General features: G+C 39.4%; 1 non-coding gene across 1 annotated transcript; it reads right to left on the bottom strand.

Annotated features, from left to right (window-relative positions):
• Positions 1 to 8,681: 8,681 nt before the first annotated feature.
• LOC132516609 (small nucleolar RNA SNORA40) lies at positions 8,682 to 8,778 on the bottom strand. The gene has a single exon (XR_009539428.1). It is a non-coding gene; the product is annotated as a small nucleolar RNA SNORA40 (small nucleolar RNA).
• Positions 8,779 to 9,136: the final 358 nt, after the last annotated feature.

Below are 9,136 nucleotides of genomic sequence, written 5' to 3'. Positions count from 1 at the left end.
GATAACTAATAAGAACCTGCTGTATAAAAAATAAATTAGGGCTTCCCTGGTGGCGCAGTGGTTAAGAATCCGCCTGTCAATGCAGGGGACACGGGTTCAAGCCCTGGTCCGGGAAGATCCCACATGCCGCGAAGCAACTAAGTCCGTGTGCCACAACTACTGAGCCTGCGCTCTAGAGCCCGTGAGCCACAACTACTGAGCCCACGTGCCACAACTACTGAAGCCCGTGCACCTAGAGCCCGTGCTCCGCAACAAGAGAAGCCACTGCAATGAGAAGCCCGTGCACCGCAACGAAGAGTAGCTCCCGCTCGCCGCAACTAGAGAAAACCCACGCGCAGCAACGAAGACCCAACACAGCCAAAAATAAATAAATAAACTATTAAAAAAATTAATTAATTAATTAATTAAATAAAATTCAAGAAAAGAAAGAGAACAGCCAAAGAGAGAACCAATCTTTAGAAATTAGATAGAGGAAGTGGAGGATCCCACCAAGATGACTGAGGGGTGGCCAAGGAAGCAAGAAGAAAACTAGGAGAAAGAAGTGTCCTAGAAGCCAAGAAAAGAAATGACTTCAGCAACTAAAGATTACACGTGCCCCAACTAAAAAAGATCCTGCGTGCCTCAACTAAAGATCCCGCATGTACCACAATGTTCATTGCAGCACTATTTACAATAGCCAGGACATGGACATCTGTCCATCGGCAGATGCATGGATAAAGATGTGGCACATATATACAATGGAATATTACTCAGCCATAAAAAGAAACGAAATTGAGTTATTTGTAGTGAGGTGGATGGACTTAGAGACTGTCATACAGAGTGAAATAAGTCAGAAAGAGAAAAACAAATACTGTATGCTAATATATATATATGGAATCTAAAAAAAAAAAATGGTTCTGACGAACCTGGGGACAGGATGGGAATAAAGACACAGACATAGAGAATGGACTTGAGGACACAGGGAGGGGGAAGTGTAAGCTGGGACAAAGTGAGAGAGTGGCACTGACATATATACACTACCAAATGTAAAATAGATAGCTAGTGGTAGCTAGTGGGAAGCAGCTGCATAGCACAGGGAGATCAGCTCAGTGCTTTGTGACCACCTAGAGCGGTGGGATAGGGAGGGTGGGAGGGAGACGCAAGAGGGAGGGGATATGGGGATATATGTATGCATATAGCTGATCCACTTTGTTACACAGCAGAAACTAACACAACATTGTAAGGCAATTATACTCCAATAAAGATGTTAAAAAAAAAAACCCTATACACAGCAAAACCAAAAAAAATAAAAGAAAGATCCCACGTGCCACAAGGAAGACCCCACACGTGGCAATGAAGATCCCGCGTGCTGCAACTAAGACCCGGCATAGCCAAATTAAAAATAAATAAATAAATTTAAAAATAAATAAAAATAAATAGATAAATAGAAATTACTTCAAGCAGGGAGTAGTCAACAGTGTTGAATACCATTGAGAGGCTAAGATGAAGGTCTTAGCCTCCATCAGAGATGGAGGTTATAATGCCCTGAAGAAGGCAGTTTCAGTAGAATGGTTGGGACAAAACCTAGGTTTGAATGGATTGAAGAGAGAATAAAGATGAGAAAGTAGAGACAGCAAATATAGACAAACACTTTGAGTGGTTCTGTAAAGAATTAGGATGATAGTTGGGAGGGGAGGTAGGTCAGGGAAAACTTTTAAAATGTTTTTTTTAATGGAAGCAAATTCTGAATACGTTACATTACATGGTACAAAATTGTAAAGGTACAAAAGGGTATATAGTGAAAAGTCTCACTCCCACAACTTTCCCCCAGTCACAGTGTTTTCCTCCCTCATTCCAATGTTTCCAGTCTCTTAAGAATCCTTCTGGAAATACTCTGTGTATGTACAAGCAAATATATATATATTCTTCCACTTTCCCTCCTTTTAAACAAATACACAAATGGTAGCTCATTGTACACACTGTTTCTGCCCCCTACTTTTCTACTATCAACATATTTTGGAGATTGTTCCATATAGGTATACAAGGAGGTCTTCCAGTTTATTGATGGTTACATTGTGTTGTTATACCATAATTTATTTATTCAACCCCCTAGTGATTCCTGTTGATGAATATTAGGTTGTTTTCAATCTTTTGCTATTACAAACAAAGCTGCAATGAATAATTTTATACATAAGTCTTTTCACATGTGTGGCAACATATCTATAGGGTAAAATTATTAATTGTTAAGTCAAAGGGTAAGTACATTTGTGAGTTTGATAGATATGGTTCCAGAATGCGTCAATATAATTTGTACCAATATCTCTCCCACATATGGTTCCAGAATGCGTCAATATAATTTGTACCAATATCTCTCCCACCAGCAATGATGAGAAAACCTGTTTCCCCATATCATGTTATTAATTTTTTTTTAATGTTTGCCAATCTAGTAAGTGAAAAATGGTTTCTTGGTGTTTTTTTTGGCTGCGTTGGGTCTTCGGTGCTGTGCATGGGCTTTCTCTAGTTGCGGCGAGTGGGGGCTACCCTTCGTTGAGGTGAACAGGCTTCTCATTGTGGTGGCTTCTCTTGTTGTGGAGCATGGGCTCTAGGCACGCGGGCTTCAGTAGTTGTGGCTCATGGGCTCTAGAGCGCAGGCTCAGGAGTTGTGGCGCATGGGCTTAGTTGCTCCACGGCATGTGGGATCTTCCTGGACCAGGGCTCGAACCCGTGTCCTGGTTCTTAACCACTGCGCCACCAGGGAAGTCCCCTCTTGGTGTATTTTTTTTTAATATAAATTTATTTATTTATTTACTTATGGCTGCGTTGGGTCTTCGTTGCTGTGCTTGGGCTTTCTCTAGTTGCAGCGAGTGGGGGCTACTCTTTGTTGCAGTTCATGGGCTTCTCATTGTGGTGGCATCTCTTGTTGCAGAGCAGAGGCTCTAGGCGCCCGGGATCAGTAGTTGTGGCGCTCGGGCTTAGTTGCTCCGCGGCATGTGGGATCTTCCTGGACCAGGGCTCGAACCCGTGTCCCCTGCATTGGCAGGTGGATTCTTAACTACTACACCACTAGGGAAGTCCCCCTCTTGCTGTATTTTAAAGTTTCATTTATTTCTTTTACTTCCAGTGAGGTTGAATATATTCTCAAAAGTTTAAAAGCTATTTGTATTTCTTTTTCTTTGAATTGTCTCTTCTTACCTTTTGTTCTTCTTTCTAATGGGTTATTGGTCTTTTTCTTATTGATTTGTAGGAGCTTTTAATATATCAGGCACATTAGACTTCACTTTGTGATATGAATTGCAAATATGTCTTTTCACTTTATGTTGATTTTTCTCTGCAGAAATTTAAAAAGTTTTACATAGTTGAATTTTTCTGAATTTTGTGTCATACTTTGAAAACTGTCCCTACTCCAAAAGTTTTTTTTTGTTGTTTTTTTAAAAATTTCCCAGGAGAGTTTTTAAAGTATTGGGGTTGGCGATATTAGAGCATGTTTGCATGTTTTCAATAGAAAGGGAGGAATTGATGATGCAGGAGCTATTAAGGAAAATTTTAGGAGCAAAGTCTATGATTAGGCTAGAGGGAATGAGATACAAAGCCTAAATGGGATAATTGGCCTTTAATAAGAACAGGGGTACTCCTCCCTTTGTCATGGGAGAGAAAACAGAGAATATGCGTGCTGATGCAGATAGGTTGGTGGATTTGGTGGTGAGAGGGTGAGAAAGTCTTATCTGGTTGCCTATATTTTCCCAGTGGCATAAAGGCAAACTTATTAACTGAGTGCAGGGCAGAAAGGGGTGTTAAGGTTTGAGGACAGATGAAGATATAGAAGGTTTAGAGGCCTTGTTGGATTAGATGTTCTAGCTTATGTTCATTTTCCCCACCTTGGAACAAAAGATAATTTATTTAAAATTCTTATTGATATAATGATTCAATCTGATGGAATGACTTTGTTTCCCTTTGAAAACTCCTTTATCCTTAGAAAATGCTTCATATAATTATATTAGTAAAATTAACTTGGTATCAATGTGCTTTGCATGGGTTCCTAGTGGGGTAAGATTCTCTTCAAGAGGTGTTTGGGCTTACTCTTTGGACAACAACTGAAAACTCTCCACAAAATTCATTTTCTATACTTAGCACACAGCTGCTAAAAGTTTAACACCTTGGGCTTGAGTTATTTGCCGTCTCTTTGTTCACCTGGCACATCCCTACAGAGATAATTTGATTGGGTTGATTTACCATTACTCAGTATTGAGTGCTGCTTTTCTTTGTTTTTAATATTTATTTATTTATTTGGCTGCATTGGGTCTTAGTTGCGGCACGTGGGATCTTTCGTTGTGGCGTCTCTCTAGTTGTGGCAAGCGGGCTCTGTAGTTGTGGCTTGAGGGCTTAATTGCCCCGAGGCACGTGGGATCTTAGTTCCCCTACCAGGGATTGAGCCCGTGTGGATTCTTAACCACTGGACCACCAGGGAAGTCCCAAGTGCTGCTTTTGAACTAAGCTACTAAGCTTCTAAGCTACTGCTTCTGCCTCAGTGGAAGTTGACTAGCCTGTATGTAGTTGCCTTTGGCTTGTGTCTTAGCCACTGGTTAATCAGCTGTGATAGCAGGGTTTATTTCATTCAGAACAGGTTGTTTGAGTCATACAACTGCTCGGGAAAGAACAGTTTGGATCACTTTGCCTAGAAGGGGCCCATGTACCTGGCAAGCCCAGATGGCTGCATGGACTCCTTCAGCCCTTACAATAAATTGTTCAGATCCTTTGTCTCAGTAATTAATTCTGCTTCTGGGAATCTAACCTAAGGAAATAACCCTTAGGTTATCTGCAGTATAGCAGAGTGGTTAAGAACACACAGTCTTTGGAGTCAGATACACTTAGAATTGGATCCCAAATGGTGATGCTAAGTATCTACTAGAGTTTTATTTCTCTGTTCCTGAAGTCATCACTATGCAATTAAAAAAAAAAAAAACCCACCACGTCTTCATGGGGATGTAATTCACATACTGCAAAATATACTCATTTAAAGTATACAATTTAATGATTTTAACATATTCACAGAGTTGTGCAACAGCAATCAATTTTGGAATATTTTCATAATTTCAAAAAGAACCCCCCATCCATTAATCACTCCTATCTTATAAAACCCTACACAAACACTAATCTTCTTGTCTTAATGGACTTGCCTATTCTGGACTTTTCATATAAAGGAATTATACTACGCGATCTTTTTTAACTGGATCCTTGCATTTAGCACAATGTTTTGCAATTCATCCAAGTTGTAGCATGTATCAGTACTTGAGTCCTTTTGATTGCTCAATAATAATTCCATTGTTTGAATATACCACTTTCATTGATCTCATCAGTTGATGAACATTTGGATTGTTTCCACTTTTGGGCTATTATGAATAATGCTGCTGTGAACGTTCACGTACATCTTTTTGCATACGAGTTTTTGTGTGGACATATATTTTTATTTCTCTTGGATATATATCTGGAAGTGGAATTGCTAGGTCATAGAGTAATCCTATATTTAACTTTTTGAGGAACTGCCAAACTGTTTTCCAAAATGCTGGACCATTTTATATTCCTACCTGCAATAAATGAGAGTTCCAATTTCTCCGCAAACTCACCAACATTATCTTTTTTATTATAGACATCCTAGTGGGTATGAAGTGGTATCTCATTGTGGCTTTGATTTGCAATTCTTTAATGGCTAATGATACTGATCTCCTTTTCATGTCCTTATTGACCATTTACATATCTTCCTGGGAGAAATGTTTATTCAAGTCCTTTGCCCATTTGAAAAAAATGGGTCATTTGGTTTTATAGTGTTGAGTTACAGAATTTTAAAATATATATATTCTGGATACAAGTCTCTTATCAGATTTGTAAAAATTTTTCTCCCATATGGAAGGTTGTCTTTTCATTTCTTGATGATATCATTCGTAGCAAAAGATTTTTAATTGTGATATAGTCCAATTTATCTATTTTTTTCTTTTGTTGCTTGTCTACTCAATGTTTTGAATTCCTCTCCTCTCAGTCTCTCTCTCTTTTTTTTTTTTTTGGCCGTGCCATGCAGCATGTGGGATCTTTGTTCCCTGTCCAGGGATCGAGCATGTGCCCCCTGCATTGGGAGCGTGCAGTCTTTACCCCTGGGCCAAACAGGGAAGTCCCTCTCTCAGTCTCTCTTGAAGCTACTCCAGCCAGGCTTTTGCCCTTACCACTCCACTAAAATTGCTCTTGGTATGGTCACCTGTGACCTCCATGTTGTTAATCCAATGGTCAAGACTCAGCCTTCGTTCTCTTTTCTTTTTCTTTTTATTTTTTTGCGGTACGCGGGCCTCTCACTGTTGTGGCCTCTCCCGTTGCGGAGCACGGGCTCCAGACGCACAGGCTCAGTGCACATGGCTCACGGGCCCAGCCGCTCCGCGGCATGTGGGATCCTCCCCGACCGGGGCACGAACCCGTGTCCCCTGCATCGGCAGGCGGACTCTCAGCCACTGCGCCACCAGGGAAGCCCAGCCTTCATTTTTATTTGACAGAGCTCTTACCTCCTCCTTCTTGAAATTCTATGCTTTATCCACTAGGCTTCCAGGACACTACACCCTCTTAGTTTTCTCCTAACTTACTCACTGGTTGCTCCTTTCAGTCTAGGATTCAGCCCTTGGCTTTGTTTCCCTTCTCTACTTTTACTCTAGTGGTGATTTCATCCAACCTGAGGGCTTCAAATATCATTTATATGCTGACAACTCCCTAGGTTGTATCTCTGGCCCAAACTCTCTGCCTAAAACATTCTTCCCCCAGATATATGTATTACTAACGACCTGCTATGGACTGAATTGTTTTGTTCCCACCCACCCACCCCCATTTATATGTTGAAGCTCTAACTCCCAATATAACTATTTGGAGATAGGGCCTTATTGAAGGTAATTAAGGTTGAATGAGGTCATGAAGGTAGGACCTGATCTAACAGGATTAATGTCCCTGTGAGAAGAGATACCTGAGAGCTCTCTCCCTCCCTCTCCCCACCTCCTTCTCTCTCTCCTCTGTCTCCATGTGCGCGAAGAACAAGAAGGCTACCTCTGGAAGCCAGGAAGAGCTCTCCTCAGAACCGGACCAGGCTGACTACCTGATCTCGATTTCCAACCTCCAGAACTCTGAGAAAATGAATGTCTATTGTTTAAGCCACCCAGCCTATGGTATTTTGTTATGGCAGCCTGAATTGACTAACACACTCCACTTTCAGGTTTTTGCTCAGATGTTCCCTTCTCACTGAGGTATTTCCTCTCTATCGTATTTAAAGTTGCAACCCTGTCTAACCCTGGCATTCTCTTTCCCCCTTTCCTGCTTTATTTTTCTCCAGTAAATCATCTGGCATATTATACCTATATTTTAATTATTTTTTACTGTCTAGCTCCCATCACTAAAATGTAAGTTTTTAAGGGTAGAGACTTTTGTCCACTTTGTTCACCTCTGTTTCCCTAATACCTAAAATAGTGCCAGGCAAATTATAGGCTTTTAAAAAATATATGAATGAACGATTGCCATTGTAGTTTGAGACTATACAATGAAATTAGATATATTAAATTGGGATATTATCAAATTGGCTACTTCTGTGAAAGTTAGACTTTAGGCTTTCATGGTTCCTACCTCTTAGGAACTGTTAATTAACAGCTTTGTCAGCTTTATCAGCTAACAAAATTTCTTCCCTCATGACCATTGCAATGAAAGACTCTTGGTGAGCAAGCCATAATTGGAGCTGAGATGGTTTTTATATCAACACCGTGTAAACATAGCCCAGTGCCAGAACATTGTGCTTTTATGTTTCATTAAACACCATGTGTACAATGGTGGCTCCTTTGGCTTTGCTGAGAGATCCTCTTCAAAGTTGTGTGATCCATTGCTGGCATTACTATGACCTCCTCTTTTTGGCTAAATACTGTATGATCTAAACAAAAATGTTTGAATACGGGAGTACCAGCTTAAATGTTACCTTTGCTTTTTTTTTTTTTTTTTTTTAACCAAGATCTGTGTTTCATGCTGGTCATTATACTTTGGCAATATAATATAGATTTTTTTTAAGTGTAAAGGGTTTTTTTATTATTATGTGTAACACAAAGTTATTTAAGTCAATAAATTTTTAAGGAATTTCACACGTTCTGATTCTTTCCACTGCTAATCACCTTAGTTCCTCCAAACTCATAATCTTCAAGATAAAATAGCCCTTTCAAAAAGAAGTTATCATGTGAGTCAGTCCACAATTCTTTTAGTTAGGCTTCTTTGATCTCCAATGAAATATGGACACACTTCAAAATTCCCCACCTGTAATCTTTGGGATCCAATTTCCTCAAGCGATTTACTTTAGGACCATGTTTAGGGTCAGGAGATGGATCTGCCTGGTTCTGAATTTGACACCCTCTAAATACGTATTAGGTTCAAATCATATTCACTCCTAAGCCATCACACCCTAGAACAGTACAGATCATTGGGATATGCCAATACCTTTTAAAATTATCCAGACATTGTGTTCAAGATAAAAGCCTAAAAAAAGAAGTCATCTTTGTTTCATGTCAACATTAAAATTAGAGTACTAAATCAATACAGCTGATAATTTAAAAGCTTAAGATATGAGGGAAATTATCAGCTCTATAGTCCTGGAAGCAATCTTTATGTTTATCAATACACCCCCATCACTTGACTCTCTTAGGTATCATGTTCCTTCTTATCTGTATCAAAACTCATACTGAACAATGAGTTCTGGGTTGCAAAAGAGGATTATAGATTTGTTTTTGTTATTGCTTTATGGCAATTCTTTGTATATGGGATGAGAAGGTCATCAATAGTAAGGAAGACCACTAGTGAAAAAACATGACCTCATTATTTTGATGAGAAGTCTACATGGATACATTAGTATGAATAAGTTATATTAGTAGTCATTGCAATAGGAACTGTAAGTAACAGAAGAAAATTAACTGTTTCAACTCTCAGTCATCCCTAAATCAACTGATACTCTTGCTAGTTTTAATTAGTGAGTATACTTATTATATAATTTGTATAAGCAGCTGTGGTTGCAGTCAGGACAAATCATGTTTGATATGTTCTAGTATAACATGATACTTTATTTTTCTTTCTTTCTTTCTTAATATTTATTTGGCTGCGCTGGGTC

This window comes from Lagenorhynchus albirostris, chromosome 2 (genome assembly GCF_949774975.1).
Source record: "Lagenorhynchus albirostris chromosome 2, mLagAlb1.1, whole genome shotgun sequence".
Classification (NCBI taxonomy): Eukaryota; Metazoa; Chordata; class Mammalia; order Artiodactyla; family Delphinidae; genus Lagenorhynchus; species Lagenorhynchus albirostris.
This window is presented reverse-complemented; position numbering and strand designations above follow the sequence as displayed.